The sequence below is a fragment of the Macrobrachium nipponense genome, chromosome 18 (assembly GCF_015104395.2).
Source record: "Macrobrachium nipponense isolate FS-2020 chromosome 18, ASM1510439v2, whole genome shotgun sequence".
Classification (NCBI taxonomy): domain Eukaryota; kingdom Metazoa; phylum Arthropoda; class Malacostraca; order Decapoda; family Palaemonidae; genus Macrobrachium; species Macrobrachium nipponense.
The window spans coordinates 41,671,428-41,689,708 of record NC_087211.1 but is presented as its reverse complement, the minus strand read 5'-3'; the positions used below and the strand labels follow the sequence as shown (position 1 = coordinate 41,689,708).

Here is an 18,281-nt window from a genome sequence, read left to right as displayed (position 1 = left end):
GAACGTCACAAAACATGTCGCGACCGCAGAAAAAAAAATTATCTTTCTCTTCCATGTCTTAATTTTTTATTTTTATCTATTTTTTTTATTTGCCTCCCTCTCAGTCTTTCCCCCTTACCCGCCTAGAAAACATTTTTAATTCACTTCATCTTCTGCTTTAAGCAATCGTTCAGCCATTGTCTTTTTTTTGCAACTCAACTGTTTCTCTCCTCGCGCTCTGCTATGCTATTTTCCTACAAATCTTCCTCCTTCTCTTCCACCCAACTTCTACCTTCTGTTACCCTGTCACTTATTTATTCTTTTGCAATTTCTGTATCCCATTCCTTCTCCTCGTGTCTTTCTTGCCTCTGTCTCCTCCTCCTCCCCCCGCTCCCCCTTCATCTCCCTCCACATTTTTATTTTCACTCGGCAACACCGGGGAGGCGCCGTCAGGTGATTCCCTGAGAGTTCCAGAACGTGTATGGGAGGTGTCCTCAGAGGCAGTCGGGGTATCCTATTTCGACTGCGTAGCTACTCGGGTATAGATAAGGCGAAGAAAGGATTCCCCGCTCTTCCTTCATTTGAGTTCCTAGGAGATCCTTCGCCTCCTCGCCTTTCGTTGAGAATGAGAGGAGGGAGGACGGAAATAAAGGATCTCGCGAAAAGGAGGAAAGGAATAATAAAGCGCAGTGTGAAAGGAAGTCAAAGGTTGTGTGTGGCTTTGCCAGTGAAGCGAGATAAACATTTTATGGTTTGTTTACAATACAACGACTTCGGACTGAGCTCCTCCGGAGTACTTTTCAAAGTCCTTTCAAGTCTTTGTATAAGCCTTTTAAAGTCTTCTCGGCAGGTAGACGTTACCTGCATCTCTGTGCTGGAATGTTGAAATCTAATCCACCCCTCTCCAGCTTGCAAAGAATGTTGCCGAAGAATTCGAGATGGCATAAAAATGACCGCCTCGTCTGGATGGATCTGTGTAGATGGGCGGTCAGTCCTGTTCGCTCTTTGTGATCCCGCCGTTCCGGACTGCCAAAAGGCTCTTGTGACGGTCTCTCATGGGTTGGCCTAGAAAATAATGCAGTTTTGCAGTTTTCTTGATACAAAGATATATATATATATATATATATATATTATATATAATATATATGAATGACTGTTAAATAATTGTTATTGGATATACAAACGCAAATCTATTTATAGTCTTTTGTATATATATATATATATATATATATATAGTATATATATATATATATATATATATACATATAGATATATATATAATATGATTTTTATTGGGATTACCCACAAACCTCAAATGTTTATAGTCGTTTGTATATAGTATATTGATTCCCCCCTTCTTTATAAAAATTTGTGCAAAATTTCGGAGGTATTGCTCAAGCTTACTGTTAACAAAATGATAAGGACTTTAGATTTACGAGAATTTAAGCTTAGATAGTCTTCAATCATCTTTATAAAAATGGAAGTCAGATCGATAGAAATGCTTGTAGTTCCATAACGATTTTGGTTCTATGCTTACGTAGTGTGCACGGACTGTTATCCAGTAAAGGTTCATAAGGTGAAAGAGTTATATTACTAGATCGTTTATTTATTTCACATAAATAATTGTTTGCCTAGCAGCTACAGATACAGGGTGATTAGGCAGCAAGAGTCCGTTCTGTAACAATGACTCATTGCTGAACCTTACCAGAAACAACTCAGCCTTTTTTTTTTTTTTTTTTTTTTTTTTTTTTTTTTTTTTTTTGTGGGGGGGGGGGCGGTTGGCGTTGGGATGGGGTGGGGCTGGCAGTAAATATCCGCAGCCGATGTATTGAACATGATTTGATGAATCTGTATTTCCCTTCATCTTTTTTCCACCTATGGAGGTGCCAGTGTTGATTTTATTGTCTCGCTAGTAAGCAGAACTGTAGGAGATAGTGATGATAAGATAACATTTTTGGGTACTAACCATCCCGAAATGTGGCATAGAAATAGTGATGTTGCATTTACTTTCTACCACCACAATTTTCGGAACAATAGACGCTCCAGAGATACAAGCTGCAAATGTTTATACCAAGTGGCAAAAAAGGAGAGAGAGAGAGAGAGAGAGAGAGAGAGAGAGAGAGAGAGATATTTTATGGTACCAGTTCATAACATATTTTATGGCAGCAAGATATATTGTTGTTGATTACGCTGGCTTTATGCAAACACAGGCTCTTGCCCCCGGAACAGTCTGTACGGAGCAAGGTATAGTGAGGGCGTATTTTACATAGCCATAGCGTCCTTGGTGGTCGTACCTTTTTGAAAACGGAACGAAAGATTCTAGATATAAGTTGGTCGACTCTTTAGCCGTAATTGAGGATAAGAAACCTTAAAGAGAATTATTATTAAATTTGTATTAGGGATATGCGGACAATCATGTGCGTTCGACGGTTCATACAATGTTTATAAAAAAGAATATTATTAATGTAAAATTTCACTTAAAATTCTATACCGCCTACGTTTAGGCCCAACATGGAGTTTTTACCAAGTTGCCGAACCTCAGCATGACAAAAAATTGAATATTTACTATAGATGTGCATGAGCGGCGTGCATGTGTGTGTGTGTTAGAGTGAAGATTGAGATAAATTGGAGCTTCATTAGAAAATGATAACGTAGACACTCGCGCACAGGCTAGGACTAGGTAGATGTTCAGAAGCTTAGCAAAACGTATTTTTAACTACAGTTTTGAAGGCATTTAAAATGAGAGAATAACCTTTGCAAGATGATGTAAATGACAGGGTTAGAGGAGAGTTCTTCTTCTTTCAGATGCTCAGCGTCCTTGGCAAGTTGGCTACCTTCTGAACAGTCACTGACTCGAGTCTCGAGTGGCCGGAAAAGAACGTAGTTGTTGACATCGGATAACATTGGCGGTAATTTAATAATTATTGCGTGATTTAATTAAAGTTTAATTGTGCTTGTGTTTTGAGTGTTTCGCGTTAACGAACTAAACCGGACTCGTGATTTTAACGGTGATACGATTCCCCAAAATCCGTGTTTTAACAGTGTGTTTTCCTGTGATCTCGGCTGCCATTAAGCCTACGTTGGAAAGGACAGCTCAGGTAGCAGACAAGTGATGTAAGTGTTTCCCAATTATTTTAAAGTAGAATTTTCATATCTATTGATTTGATATGAATTAGACGATGTACACACAGTTCTCTGCTTATGATGCGTCGTCGTAGAGTTTGAGTGATTTATGTTTAGTCCTTGCTCGCGGTTGATAGCTTAGCCTAGGCAGTGTCGTATAGCCTAGGTGTTTTTGATATTCTCTTTGGTTAAAGCTCTTTTCTTTGGGGGCCGGGAGGGGGGGGGGCGTCATTTCAGATTAATATGCAGTGTGTTATTGATAATGGAGTTTGTACTAGCGTTTTTCCATAATTTAGTAGCTGTGATTAGAAAGGATGTACTCTATAATAGAGTTCTTTAGATTTCTTATTAGGCTTACCACAGGAGATTTGGGATTTTAATCATAGGCCTATATCAACATTTACCAGAATAGTAATAAATGAATATTTGATGTGTGGCTTTTGCCCATTATATTTTGAACAAACAGATTCGATTCCCGGCCATTCCATTGAGCAGTGAGTGATGTGTATTTCTGGTGATACAAGTTCACTCTCGACGTGGTTCGGAAGTCACGTAAAGCGTTGGTCCCGTTGCTGAATAACCACTGGTTCCATGCAACGTAAAAACACCATACAAACAAACAAACTTATTCACTCGATATTTGATTGGTGAAACAAGAATACAATTACATCTTTAAGCATACCATTCAAAAGTTTGAAGTTTCTTCACAAAATGTGATTTATGAAAGCGCCATACGAACTAAAATAAGCATGTAAGCTCTTCGTAAAATGTTTTCAAGAGTTTTGAAATCCAATAAGGCGGCAGCCGCGTGACTTGCCGTTCGTAACCACAGACAATCCACCACCTCTTTCCGCAGCACTCACTTGAACAAATGTTAGGCGTATGTATGTAAACATTTATTGATCTTACTTCAGGGTTGCAGTTGTAATCAGCACAATAAAACATTTTGTTGCCTATATTAGTGAAAGTATGAAACTTTTTATTCCCGGGGTCATGGTTTGAACTGAAATTCATTTTTACCTTGTAATCGGTGGTTTTATCCTCACTGCCATCACAACTGGAACTCCACAGTGCTTGTTGGAACTCCACAGTGCTTGTGTGATAGTAATTATACACATTTTGGTCTTAATTCACTCCAAATTGCACTTTAACCACGCTGCGGTTCCTGGTTCCTAAGCGCGCACTCCACAAACACAGTTACGGGCAGCACACGAGTAGTACACGGTTTATGAGGTGCAAAGCTTTATTCCCTTAATTGTTTACTTCACTCATTATTTAGTTTAACTTTACTTTGTTACTTCAAAATGTTTATTTAATTCATGTCTATTATCCATTTTTACACCCAAATTAGCCCCCAAAAATTACAGATATGCGTCTCTTTGGGACCAGAACAATTTAGTTACTCACATGGCAGCCACATCTTTCCCAGCCTTCCCAGCTGGCATTTGAACAATATTTGCATATATATGTAACATTTGTTGATATTACTCAAGATTGTGGTTGTAATCAGCACAATAAAATGACATTTTGTTGTCTATGCTAGTGACAGTATGAGAAGTCTTATTCCCTGGGACAGATTAGGTTAGGTAGGTAAGCTCTGATTAGGTCATGTTCATTTTTGTGTGAAGAACCTGTTCCAGTTGACGACTGTCTGGAATCTGGCTGCACAACTAAAGTAAAGTTTTTTTTTTTTTTAGCCAACAGCAATGGTGGTACATGTTGAAAACAGTATCAAGGGTAAAATTGAAATTGTAATATACGCATTTAAAATGACCAAATTCTCAAGGAAATGAAAAGCTTTGCAACAAAAGCAAGAAAATAGCCCAGTGGTAATTACAGGGCTACATCGAAATGTAACCTAGACCAAGGTGCCACAGTTTGAATGGCCATAAGGGTGGTGCTTCACCGCCATGGAAGCCATAACAGATCTTCGCCTATTAGTATAAATTTTAACTTTTGAAATTTAGCTTTTTTGTTCTTATAACGTTGGTATAATTGAATATAGATGGATGATTTGGGAATGATTATCAACATACCTACCCTGATTGCTGAAAGTTCTGGGTCCATGATGCATCCTTAAGTTCTCAAAGAATTTTTAATTAGTTTTTGGATAATTAGACTGGGGCTTTCAAGTACAGTGGAGGTTTCATGTGAAACGTGAGTAATTTGAAGGCAATTAAAGTAATTATGCATTTTTTAATTGAGAATTATATTTTTCCTATTTTGTCCAATCCCTTTTGAACTTAGCACCTCAAGAAGTTAGGCAGCGAAATGTGGGGGTTCACCAGTAGAGATTCACAGTCATTTTAAACAATTTACATGATCTAAATCTAATATGAGAAATGTGCTATAATGGTATCTATCTCAAACCTCAACCTAATCTAATATAAGTTAGGAAGCCACAATTTAACCTTAAACAGGAATGCCCCCACTTTAACTAATTTTTTCTTACACATTGTAACCTAAGCAAGCCTTATTATATACAATGCAGCAACGTAGCTTCTCAATGGACACAAGCAAGATGCTTCTCAATGGACACTTGTAGGTGTGCTGTAATTTAGCTAACCTTACAGGCTCCACAGTCTTAACCTAGTTAAAAGCACATGGGTGCAACAGCTTAACCAGTTACAGGGATTCCCTAAGTTAATCAAACATCCCAGTATTTCAGCCTTTATTGCAGCAGGAATTCTCTAACCTAGCCAAAAATTGGCATCCGTCTTGTAAATAGAATTTAATAATTACTTTTAAAAAAGAAATCTGCAATAATCTCTTAATTTTGACTGAGGTATGGTGGTTTTGGTAGGTAATTGCTAAATGATATTGTTAATAAGCTGACATGTAGTTGTCAAGACCTATTATCTCACAGGGACATTCTAATCTGGTTTGAAATATGGATGATGTAGGGACACCTTAACTGAGCATAGATTTTAGGTATTGTAGCCATACTCTAGCCACAACACACCACCTAGCCCAACGTACTGTAGCTACAACCTACTATGCCCTTTCAAAAACACCCAAGCATAGTCTGGAATATGGTACCATTGTTAAGAACAGCGAAACCAGAGCATAACTTCTTAACTGTGATTCCCCAATCTAACATACCAGGAGTTCAGCCTGACATTTAGCAAAGATTCCCCAACCATACCTAACATATAGATGGAGATGTATTTGGTTGGTTGGTGATGCATCCCCAGTTTTCACTAGCAACATTTTTAAAGCAAAAAAATTAGCAAAAATAACATGGCGTTGAAAGCTTTGATTTGGTTTATTTACATTTAGTATTTGTATTATTGTATCAGGTACTTTGGCTTTAGATGCTACAGCACTTAGATTATTTAGTTTTCAGTTCATTATTTTAAAAATATTTTCCCTTATGCATTTTCAAGTTTATTGATATAAAGTTTAATTAGCTGAAATTTTTTAACAGCTGTTTTGCGTCGGGAATTTCCTGGGCCAGCAGTACTAAAGTGTTTGCAGTTGGAGGGATCTGCTGCTGGTTAAGTGATATATTTTAAGATTTTGTACATGCAACTTCCCCGGCAGATATATACTTAGCTTATGTCTCTGACGTCCCGACAGAATTCAAAACTCGCGGCACACTCTACAGGTAGGTCAGGGGATCACCCTCTCCCGCCGCTGGGTGGCGGGAATAGGAACCATTCCCGTTTTCAGACCAGATTTTTTCTGTCGCCGGTGCTAACAACATCGTTGTTAGTTCCTCCTGCACGGAATTCTGCTTGCTTTGCTAAGGATTGTTTGGTGAAGTATTCTTTCTTTGGCTTTGGTATATGCTGATTTGGACCGTTATTTGGATTTGCTTAGGATTCTCATTATGGCTGATGTTGTGCCTGAAAACTCGTTTTAGAGTTTGTGTGAAAGAAGGATGTAAGGTGAGACTGCCGAAAGCTTCGGTGGACCCTCACACTATTTGTGTTTAAATGTAGGGGGAATGATGCTCAGTTAGTAACACATGTGACGAATGTTTGAGTTTGACTGAAGTGCAATGGAAGAGTTTGACTGCGTATGTAAATAAGTTGGAGAAAGATAGAATTAGGAAGCTGCTAAAAAGTTCAAGTAGGTCCTGCTCTTTGGATCAGGACAATCTTCTATTTCCAATGTAATTTCTCCTACTGCTAACGCAGGTTCAGCTCCTTCCCCGCAGCGAAATCGTAGATTCGTCTCGATCGGAGAAAGCTGCAATGGAAGCGTCGATCCGTAATTTGCAAAGGCAATTACGAGAAATGGAAGGTAAGAGTGAAGTGTGCAGTGAAGTGTACAGTGTCCCCAGTGTAGTGGAGGGGGGCGTCTGACCGACTCCGCATTGCTCCTAGGCCTAGGACCTCTTTCAGACTCCCATGACCAAGGGAGGAGGAATGTCGAAAGCCGCAAGGGGGATGTAGAGTATTCCCAACGGTCAGGCGTCCCTTCGGCAGGCCCTGTAGACTCGTCCCAGGCTGCCTTGGACAGCTATAGACAAAGCGTCCCTAGGAAGTGGCGTCTAAGTCGCGCCCTCTGAAGAGAGCCTGGAAGGCGCCTGCAGGAGACGCATTAGACTCCAGCCCAGAGCCTTTTCCGGAGTATTCTCCCGCTCAGAAGAAGAGAGCGATGAAGTCTCCTGGTTCTTCTCCGGAAGGAATTCGTGCTTCTACAAAGAAGTTCTTGGTAGGACTGCAGGAGCAGCTATCCTCGTTAGTAGGCTCGCTGTCTAAGGAGCCTTCTCGCAGGAAGGACGTCTCTTCCAGTAAAGAACACTCTTAAGAGACGGTCGTCAAGTCGGCGTTCGGACTCTGGTAGGCGTCTCTCTCCTGGAAGGCGCTACTCCCCAACAAGATCGTTGCTATACGCCTCTCCCTTTCGAGAACGATCTACTACTCCGACCAGAAGAGATTCTTCTAGTAGGATCCCGCATTCATCTAGACGCCTGAATAAGGGCACAAGCCCCTCTCCTGACAAGGATAGTCTATCCTTTCGTAGGAGTAAAGAATGTTCTTCTCCTTATAGGCGTTCTCTGAGAGATAGAAGCGCCTCTCCTTGCTATCTTAAGGAACAAGATAATCTCCGTTATTCACGGGGACGCAGAGAGAGAGAAGAAGGAATCTCGCCCCCCAGACGTTCTCGGAGAGATTTTGATTTTGCGCCTCTCCTAGCAGGCGCCATCGTGATTGTTTAAACGGTATTCTTCAACCTGGCGTTTTACTCCTTCCAGGCGCCCAGAACGGGACGCTAGCGTCTCTCCACGCAGACGCCAGGAGCCTGAAAAGAGCATGATGGGTTCTGTATGCCCTACTCCTGTTATGGCTTTCCTTAGGAGTTACGAGTTTGCCTTCTCACAAGAATCTTCGGAAGGAAGTAAACCCCTCTCCTGGCAGGAGCCAGGATGAGAGCAGACGTTTTTCTAACCCAAGGCGCGTAGCGCCTGATAAACGCTGCCGACGTGACGCTAGCGCCTCTCCTCACAGGCGCCAAGAGCCTGAAAAGAGCCTGTTACGGGATTCTCGCCCTACTCCGTATAGAGTTTCCTGTAAAGGTGCGAGCTCTTCCCCTCTCAGGCAGCAAGAAACTTTTGAGAAGAAGCAGGCATTCTTCTTCTGCGAGGCCCCTTCCAGTAGAAACTGTTCTTCAGGCAATAGGATCTCTTTGGGGAGTGGTCTTCCTTCTCTACCAAACTTCCTTCGAAGGAAAAAGAGCGCTTCTCCTTCTAGGACTCCTTCTCCGAAGAGGCATTCTTCTCCTAATGCTACCTTTTGAAGAGGTATCTGAGGAGGAACTTCCTGTAGATGCGGGCGTCTCGGATTACAAGAGACTGGCAGCCCTGCTTCTTCAAGAGTTCGGTGACTCTCTTCGTCCTGCAGATCCTCCTTCCTCGCCGGGATCACTGCTTTCAAGCACTAAGCTTTCCAAGTCCTCGGTTCGTTCGTGAAAATGAATCAGACCCTTTCGATGAAGAAAGCCATCAAGAGCTTGGAGAACTGGCTCCTCTCTAAAAAAGAAGCGGGCAAGACGGTTTTTTCCTGCCCTCCTTCGAAGTTGGCAGGTAAGCCAGGTGTCTGGTATGACACAAAAGAGCCAATGGGATTGGGCCTCCCTTCTTCAGCTGATGCTGATTTTTCAGCGTTAGTGGATTCGTCTAGAAGACGCTCTCTTCATTCGGCAAAGGCCTCATGGGGAATGTGCGAAATGGACCATTTACTTAAGGGTCTATTTCGCACACTTGAGGTCTTTAATTTTAGGATTGGGCTTGGGAGCCCCTGGCCAAGATAGCACAGGATCCAGACTTTGTTTCGATGGAAGTTTTTTAACGAGTGTACTTTCTTGTCTGGATAAGGCCTTGATGGATGGATCTACGGAGGTGGCTTCTCTCTTTGGATCGGCAGTACTTAAAAGAGATCTGTCTACAGTTCTTTTAGACGAAATTGGTGTCTCCTCTACAGAGATCCTCCCGGCTTTATTCGCCCCTGTCTAGTCACCTGTTTCCACAAGAGACAGTGAGAGATATATCTAAGTCTTTATCCGAAAAGGCTACTCAGGATCTGCTTGCGCAGTCGGCGAAAAGACTAAAACCAGCAGTCCCTTTGGCTAAAAGAGAGAAGCCTGCTTTTCAGCAGCCCTTTCGAGAGAACGACGGCTAGACCCTCTCTTAGGAGTAGGAGACCGGTTAAGAGAGGAAGATCAGCACGCAAGCCCTTCCCTTAAACCACAATGAGAAAGTAGTCCTCCAGACTACAGTAGGAGCCAGACTGCTGAAAGTTTGCGAAAGTCTGGGCTCAGAGAGGGCGGACACTGGTCCCTCTCTATCCTCGAGAGAGGACCTTATCCCCTTCAGGGAGAAGCCTCCCTTAACAACAACTCCAAGGGAGTTTAACAGCAAGATACGAGATTCTTTCTTTAAAGAACCCAGGCCCTGCTACAACTAGTAGAAGAAATGATGGACAAAGAGGCGATAGAAAGGATTCAAGACCTTCAATCTCCAGGGGTTCTACAACAGTCTTTTTTCTTGTACCAAAGCTCAGGAGAGTGGAGACCAGTCCTGGACGTAAGTGCCCTGAATTGCTTCATTGTCAAGACGAAAGTTCACGATGGAGGACGACTTCCTCCGTTCTTGCAGCTCTTCGTCCAGGGGATTGGATGGTGTCCCTGGACCTTCAGGATGCCTATTTTCATGTACCTTTTCATCCCTCGTCCAGGAGGTACCTAAGATTCATGGTACAGGGCAAAGTTTTTTCAATTTCGAGCCCTATGCTTGGTCTTGCCACGGCCCCCCTCAGGTGTTCACGGGAGGGTCTTATTGAGGAATGTCGCTCATTGGCTCATATCGAAGGAGTAAGAATCTCGTATCTCGACGATTGGCTGGTCCGGGCCCAATCAAAAGATCGATGTCTGGAGGACTTGAAATTAACACTGGACCTAGTTCAGTCCCTGGGACTGTTACTAAACCTCGGGAAGTCCCAGATGAATCCCCAGCAAAGCATTGTCTATCTGGGGATTCTGATGGATTCTCGGGGTTTTCGTGTGTATCCATCAAAGGAACGACAGGAGAGATGTTTACAGAAAGTGACGACCTTCCTAGAGAAAGAACAATGTTCCGCGAGGGAATGGATGAGGTCTTCTGGGGACCCTTTCCTCGTTGGAACAGCTTCGTTTCTCTAGGGAGGCTACACTTAAGACCCCTACAATTCTTCCTCAGAGAGAATGGGATCAGAAGCACCAAGAGCTTTCGGACTCCTTGCAGCTCTCAAAGAGCATAAAGGAGGACCTCAGTTGGTGGTTAGAGCCAAACAGATTGAATCAAGGGCTCTCCCTTCAGTTGTCGAGCCCTCGCCTAGTGTTATTACAGACGCCTTGGAAAAAGGATGGGGAGCGACTCTAGGCTCGAGAGAAGTGTCAAGCACCAGGAAAAAATGAGTGGGGAACAGGTGTCCTGGCATATCAACAAGAAGGAACTAGCGGCAGTCCATCTAGCTCTCGTTCACTTCGAACCTCAAGTATTGGGTGCCGTGTTGCAAGTGAATTTCGGACACACGACAGCTCTAGCCTATATAAGGAACAGGGAGGGACTCACCCCTTCTCCCTGTTCGAGAAAGCAAAGGAGCTTCTTCTTTGGACCGAGGAACGGCGAATAACTCTTCTAACCAGGTTCATCCAGGGGGAAAGAACGTGAGAGCAGATCTTCTGAGCAGAAGAGACAGGTCCTTTCCACGGAATGGACTCTGCATTCAGAAGTGTGCAACGAGATTTGGGACCTCTGGGGGAGACCCAATATCGACCTGTTCGCAACGAATTGGAATGCGAGGTTGGAGAACTACTGCTCTCAGATTTCAGATCCAAAGGCAGTTGCAGTGGATGGTCTCCTTGCTGGATTGGAAGGGATCGACGGGTACGCTTTTCCTCCTTTCAAGATAATAGGAGAGGTGGTAAGGAAGTTAGTTTCGACAGAGGGAGCCAAAAACTGACCCTCATCGCCCCATTCTGGCCAGCCCAAAGATTGGTACACCGAGGTACTGCTGAATTGGATGATTAGATTTCCCGAGGGCCTTCCACTGCGGAAGATCTTCTCAGACAGCCCCACTTCGACAGATACCACAAAAACCTCCCCGCTCTCAGTCTGACTGCCTTCAGACTGTCGAAGGACTTGTCAGAGCGAGGGGGTTTTCACGCAAGGCTGCAAAGGCAATTGCTAGAGCCAGAAGACCTTCAACTCTTCGCGTGTACCAGTCGAAGTGGGAGGTGTTCCGAAGATGGGCCAGGTCCCAGAAAGTATCCTCTTCCAGTACCTCTGTAACTGAAATAGCAGATTTTCTCCTTTATTTGAGGGAGAAATGCAATCTGGCCGTTACCACAATAAGGGGATATAAAAGCATCCTCTCATCTGTTTTTAGACATAGAGGCCTTAATATCTCGGAGGACAAGGATCTGCATGACTTGTTAAGGTCCTTTGAAAACCTCGAAGTCCAAGACTATAAGACCACCTAGTTGGAACCTGGATGTTGGTTCTTAGATATTTAATGTCGAGAAATTCGAACCTCCTCAAAATTCCTCATTCAGAGACTTGACTAAAAGTCTCTCTTCCTCTCTGCACTAGCCTCTGCTAAGAGAGTTAGTGAACTTCAGGCTTTAGAAGGAACTGTGGGCTTTAAGGAAGATTCTGCAGTATGCTCCTTTAATCCCCTGTTTTTAGCAAAGAACGAAAATCCTTCTAAACCATGGCCAAAGACTTGAGATTAAGGGACTGTCCTCTTTGGTAGGAAGAGACTTAGAGAGGACATTGTGCCCAGTCAGGATCCTCAAGTTCTACCTAGATAGGAAGAAGAAGCTACTTGGTGGAAATGTGGATAGCCTTTGGTCCGTAAGAAATCCTAAGAGGATGATTTCTAAGAATGCTCAAGCGTATTTTATTAAAGACTTTATCAAAGAAGCGCATGCTTCCTGTGAAGAGGAACATTTAAGGCTTCTAAGAGTCAAAGCACATGAGGTCAGAGCTGTAGCTACCTCTTTAGCGTATCATAGGAATATGTCGATACAGACTCTTGTCGAATCCACCTATTGGAGGTGCAATTCGGTTTTTGCATCAAATTACTTAAGAGACGTGCGAGTCACTTATGATAAGTGCTTCTCTCTCTGACTGTTCGTGTCTGCGGATTCGTTGCTGGGGCAAGGAGCTGAACCTAATCCTTTATAGTTAGTTAAGTTAGTAATTTTAAACTTTTTTTGGTGTGGGTGTTTTTATGGTCGATTGGAAGGGGTCTTGGGAATGCTCCTTTCAAATCGTAGTGTTGACAAATGCAGTGTGGTCAGGTGGTCGGGATTGGTTTTTCGTGCTCCTTGTTAGTGATTTGGACCTAGGCTCTGTCATGTAAGAGGGTTAGTCCCCGTTGATATGACAAAGGTGAAGGCTATACCATGTAAGTGGGTGGGTCAGCCCCCATTGGTATGATCCAAGACAAGGCTCTGTCAAGTAAGCGGGCTCGCCCCCATTTACACGATCCAGAAGAGCTATCAGTGTCAGGTCTCATCCCCACTGAAACTCTTGAGGCAAGCAGACTCATAGACAGTAATCATGAAGTCTTCTGCCCAATAAGGTAGGAACCCAAGGTTTTAATAAGTTTATATATATGACCTACAACAGATGTTGTTTCCGTCCCTGTTTTTATTGTTATTTATATTGAGTAACTATCTCTTACCCGCCACCAAGGGTGTCAATCAGCTAAGTATATATCTGCCGGGGAAGTTGCATGTACAAAAATGATAGTTAGTACGTATACAATAAAGTTTTGTACATACTTACCTGGCAGATATATACGATGAATGGCCCACCCATCCTCCCCTCAGGAGATAGGTGTAAGAGATCTGGTCTGGAAAACGGGGAATGGTTCCTATTCCCGCCACCCAGCGGCGGGAGAGAGGGTGATCACCTGACCTACCTGTAGCGTGTGCCGCGAGTTTTGAATTCTGTTGGGACGTCAGAGACATAAGCTAAGTATATATCTGCCGGGTAAGTATGTACAAAACTTTATTGTATACTAACAATATCATTTTTGATGGTATTGTATTAGGTATTTACAGCAGTTTTTTAACAGAAATGGAAAAGCTAAACACCAAATTAAGAAATATTGTATTAGAAATAAGGAATATCATTATTGCACAGTTACAGAGTATGAATTCCTGAAGTTAATTAAACGAACATATTAACCTTTGTAGAATTAAGAATGATGTAAAAAGATTTGTATAGGGCACATGACCATTTTTTGTTTTAGTACCCTCTAAAGGCAGCTACATGTTTTCTTAACTTTTTACTCTAGTCTACTGTACACACAATATATACACCAATATAGTGTTACAGGCTGCTCTATGAACAAAAGCCTGTAATGGGACAGTGCTAGCTTAATCATAAAAAACAACAATGCTATAGATACTGCAATGCACACTATTGAATAAGCAGAGTAATAAGGTATGGCATTAGATTAAAGCTTCTTTTTCCATGTACGAGTATTTCGTACCCACCAAAATAATTTGGAAAGTACACTAGATTTATTGGACTCTTCCTCTCTAGACTGAGTGCACTGGAATCAGTCATTTTGCATATTTTCTTTCCATAAGAGACCTGTGCTTTGTATCGAAGTGACTTCTTGTGTTTTTGCATTTGCAAATAAAGTACTACTGTATGTGAGGTTATTTTTCATGTATGTTACAAGTTTTAACTGCAGTGTTACAGTATAGCTACATGTATGTAATATACTCACTGTATATTGTTAAAGCTTTTAAAAGTGAAAGTCTCACTGGTCATCTGACACAATGTGTTCAGAATTTCAGGGATGTATAGTTAACTACTGTATTTCAGAATAGGTAAGCGCACTACTGCAAATCATCGTTAATCAAATAAAACTTCCTTACATGAAATTTTTTTTTTTAACGCGATTTTGCCATGTTTTTTTGTTACTTTTTTTGAGGACCTGCTGTGATTTCATGGTCTGTGGTCATTCGTTTTGTGTACTAAGAAAATAGGAATTCGATTAAATTAAAATTGTATAACAGCAGTTCTTTTCATAAATTTTTTCTGTAAAAAGTGAATGTGCTCTGCATTTTGGTTACATTGTGTAAGCATGTGCTCTGAATGTTTTAGATTTGTGGGTTAAGAAGTTTGGTTGCCTCAGCCTACAACCTCCACAACCCTGTGAGTGTGAAACATTGTTGTTTACTCCATTATATATACCAATGGAATTGGCAGTTCTGACTCTATTGACTAAGAAGACCTTAGTCACTACATCCAGATTGGGCTGTGGCATCTTCAAGGTATTAAGCAAAACTTACTGAACCTTGTCTGAAACAATTTGGTGTGTATCAATATGCATTTAATGAATTGCTGTTTGTATTATGTTTTCAAGGTGATCTTGCTCATCAGTACTGTATAATTACTAATTACAGTAATATTGGATTTTTATAGACATATTTAATTCATAGTTGTGCTGTACTGTATGCAGTTAATTTTTTTTTTAGTATGTATTGAGTGTCTCTATGTACACTAGCATCACCTTATGAAACTTTTCACACAATTATGCCTTCCCCTTCCTCACATTTAGTATAGCTGGACCCCATTATCTACAGATTTACCAGCCCATACTTAGGTATTGGGAAGAACAATTTTTAAATGAAGTTCAAATTGCACACACTATACCAACAACCTTTGTCTCCCCAATTGTGTGCCACTGTAGCATTGCGCTCAACATTCAGTGTATCCTGCTCTTGTAGAGTACTGTATCATTCATCCATCGCTTCTTTGCTACAAAGGAGCTTTACTGAATCTGTGCAGTGCTACAGACCATGCTGAAACCATTTCTATTGATTGTGAGAGCAAGCCAAAGAGGCCCTTAGATGGGCCTACTTCATAAGAAAAAGTAAAATAGAAGTAAAATCTTATGCCGAGATTCTTAGGAAATTGAAGAAAAACAAATCAACATTTCTAATAAAAAATCAAACACAAAAAGCTTTCATGAAAGGTTTGTTACTGTACCTGCAAGGGGATAATTGAGTTCCATAATGTGAGATAGTGTTGAAAAAGATGGAAAAAGCACTGAGTTTGTTGATAGAGGACAACAAATAAGAGGGGCCCTATCGGCAGAAACATTCTAAGGCAGAATTCCTTATCCTTATATGAGCAGTTAAGTAATAAGGTTGATATCAAAGCGCAACTAAACCATTTGCAATGGGTACAGATTGGTTAAGTTGATTTAACTTGAAAACACCAAATTTACAGGAGAAGTAGCTTCTGCTGACAAAGAGGCTGCCAACACATTTCCCACTGAAGAAACTCATCATAGCTGGAGGCTGTGATCCCAGGCAGGAGTTCATTTGTAGTGAAACAGGTCTCTTTTGGAAGACAATACCTAATAGAAACCATATCCATCAAAGACTGTTCCAGGTTTAAAGTATGGTAGGATTTCTTGAGAGCTTTCATGACTGTTATTGGTTCAAAAGCACTGCATCACTTGATACATCATTACTCTTCACTTTGTATATTGCTATTAATGGGCTGAAACAGACACATCATCTATACAATAATGTATGGTAGAAGGTGCAAGGGTACGAAAGTACTTAGTTTTTTTTGTCACTTTTGCATTATTAGCAAAACTCATTACATCATAACACATCTTTATGTTTTTGCTTATGAATGGCTGATAGAGATCTACATGTTAACATTATAGAACCTTCTGTAATTGGCTTAATTTGAAAAGTATCATTGCACTTTTGTAGCAAAGTGCGCTTTGCTCTGATGTCCAGTTGAGCACCAGTCCTTGCTATTCATGATCATAAGGGTTGTTATGTGCTTTTGTCACAATGCTTTCCCCATCAACAAGTGGCTTCAGTTGTGGTGCCATCAGCTTTGCAACTGCTGTTTATGTTGTGTGTGGTGCTGTGTAGGATGTTAGGCTCCACCTAAGAGCCCCAGGAAGGTGTTAGCATCTCAGAAACAGCTGGAAATCATCAGGTGAAGTGAAGCCAGATGGTCAATGATACATGCCATGGATGGCATTACCCAGTCTACCTAGCAGGACATTGAAGAAGCCAAGAGCAGACTGAAGAAGTACATGACAGACATTGGGAAGAAGGCGTGCAATAATTGGGCCCGCAGTGTTATGGCAAAACTTACCATGAGAAAATTGAACAAACCTTGATCTGATTTCAACAGCAAGGGGCATCCAGTGTACATGTGTGGTTCTCAATTGTAAGCTGCTGCAATGAAGTTTGTAGGTCAGCATGGAGTTATGGATTTTAAGGTGTCTGTAGGTTGTCTGTTTTGGTTCTGGATTTGACATGGGCTTTCTAACAAGCTTTGGATGCTTCCGAGGAGGGAATAGTGAAATTTCAGGAGATGTTGAAAGACTATGAGAAAGAGGCCTTGTTTGAAACCAAATCTACAATCCTAACGAAACTGGTCTATTCTGTTGTTCCTTGCCCACTAACACTTTAGTTATGAGAAGGAAAAGAATTTGCTTTTAGAAAACTACCAAAGCAACACATGTCTGCTTTCTTTGGGCTAATCATTCTGATGGGCATCGTTGGAAACCAATCATAGTTGGATGTGGAGAGCAACCATGTGTTCTTCATGTGGGTTGATGGATTGCTTCCATAACCTTTTGTAAGGATGTTGTCCTTCATCAGACCGATAACCTTGGAAGTGTTAGACCTTGGGCAAAGGTTTTTCTTCTTGTTGGACAATTGGACAATGTTTTTGTGCATCCTACCACAACCCAGTTGGCTGGCATTGTGGCTTGGATACTTGAGGGGAACAAACTCGGATGAATCTGGAAAGTATTCACTGAAATCTGCCATCTACAACTCAGCAGATGCTTGGATGGATGTCACCATACAGGCCCATAGAATGCTTAAAACAGTATTCTGAATGGAAAGAGGCTACTATTGCCCTTCCAGGCTTTGACATGGAAGACTTTCATGCCTGACTCGGAAACTGAGGCAACAGCATACTTGAGGATGATACATGGAAGTAGTTGGTGACAATGGTGGGCAATCCTGGCTTCCAGCATGATAGCTGCTGCAGTTGCTGCTGGTGACATTGTGGAGAAAGCCCTTGAAGATGATGATGAAGACAAGCCTACATCACAATGAGATCATTTGTATAAACTCATGAGCATGGTCCTCAACATCTTATCGAGATTATGGAGAATCCCACTAATGACCATAATGCATTCCCAGGTCATTTGAATTTGTTGAAGGCATTCAAGAAATGTGGCAAACAATGATTTCAAAACAGAATGCATATTGTTAGAGTATCCTCACCTTGAAAATTTCTAAAAGTCAGGCCTTTGTATGCAGTTTTGGGAAAAAGGTAAAAAAGTCCTAGTTTATTTTTCAAGTGTATATTTATTGTGTATAGACACACTAGTAAAAAAATGTGTTATCTGTGTTTTACGGTAGTTTATGGTATATATAGGTTACCAACCTTATTGTGTATTGGGTAAGGGAGATTTTTTTTTTTTTTTTTTTTTTTTTTTTTTTTTTTTTTTGTTTTTTTTTTTTTTTTTTTTTTTTTTTTTTTTTTTTTTAGCTTGTATTTTTCATTATTTTATGTAGACATTATTTAGGAGAACAGGAAGAATTGCCACACATGTTTTGGCAAAAATTAAAATCTACTGTGCAATTAAAATACTCCACCATGTGTACATTAC

The 18,281-nt window shown here is 41.3% G+C and overlaps 1 long non-coding RNA gene across 2 annotated transcripts in view; it reads left to right on the top strand.

The window, feature by feature from the left end:
* Positions 1-2,690: 2,690 nt before the first annotated feature.
* Positions 2,691-18,281, top strand: part of LOC135196748 (uncharacterized) — a 475,624-nt gene continuing 460,033 nt past the window's right edge. The window contains exon 1 of one of the 2 annotated variants that reach the window (XR_010310452.1): positions 2,691-3,093. This is a non-coding gene — a long non-coding RNA (uncharacterized LOC135196748). The remainder of the gene's footprint in view (positions 3,094-18,281) is intronic. The other variant, XR_010310451.1, reaches the window with a different exon arrangement.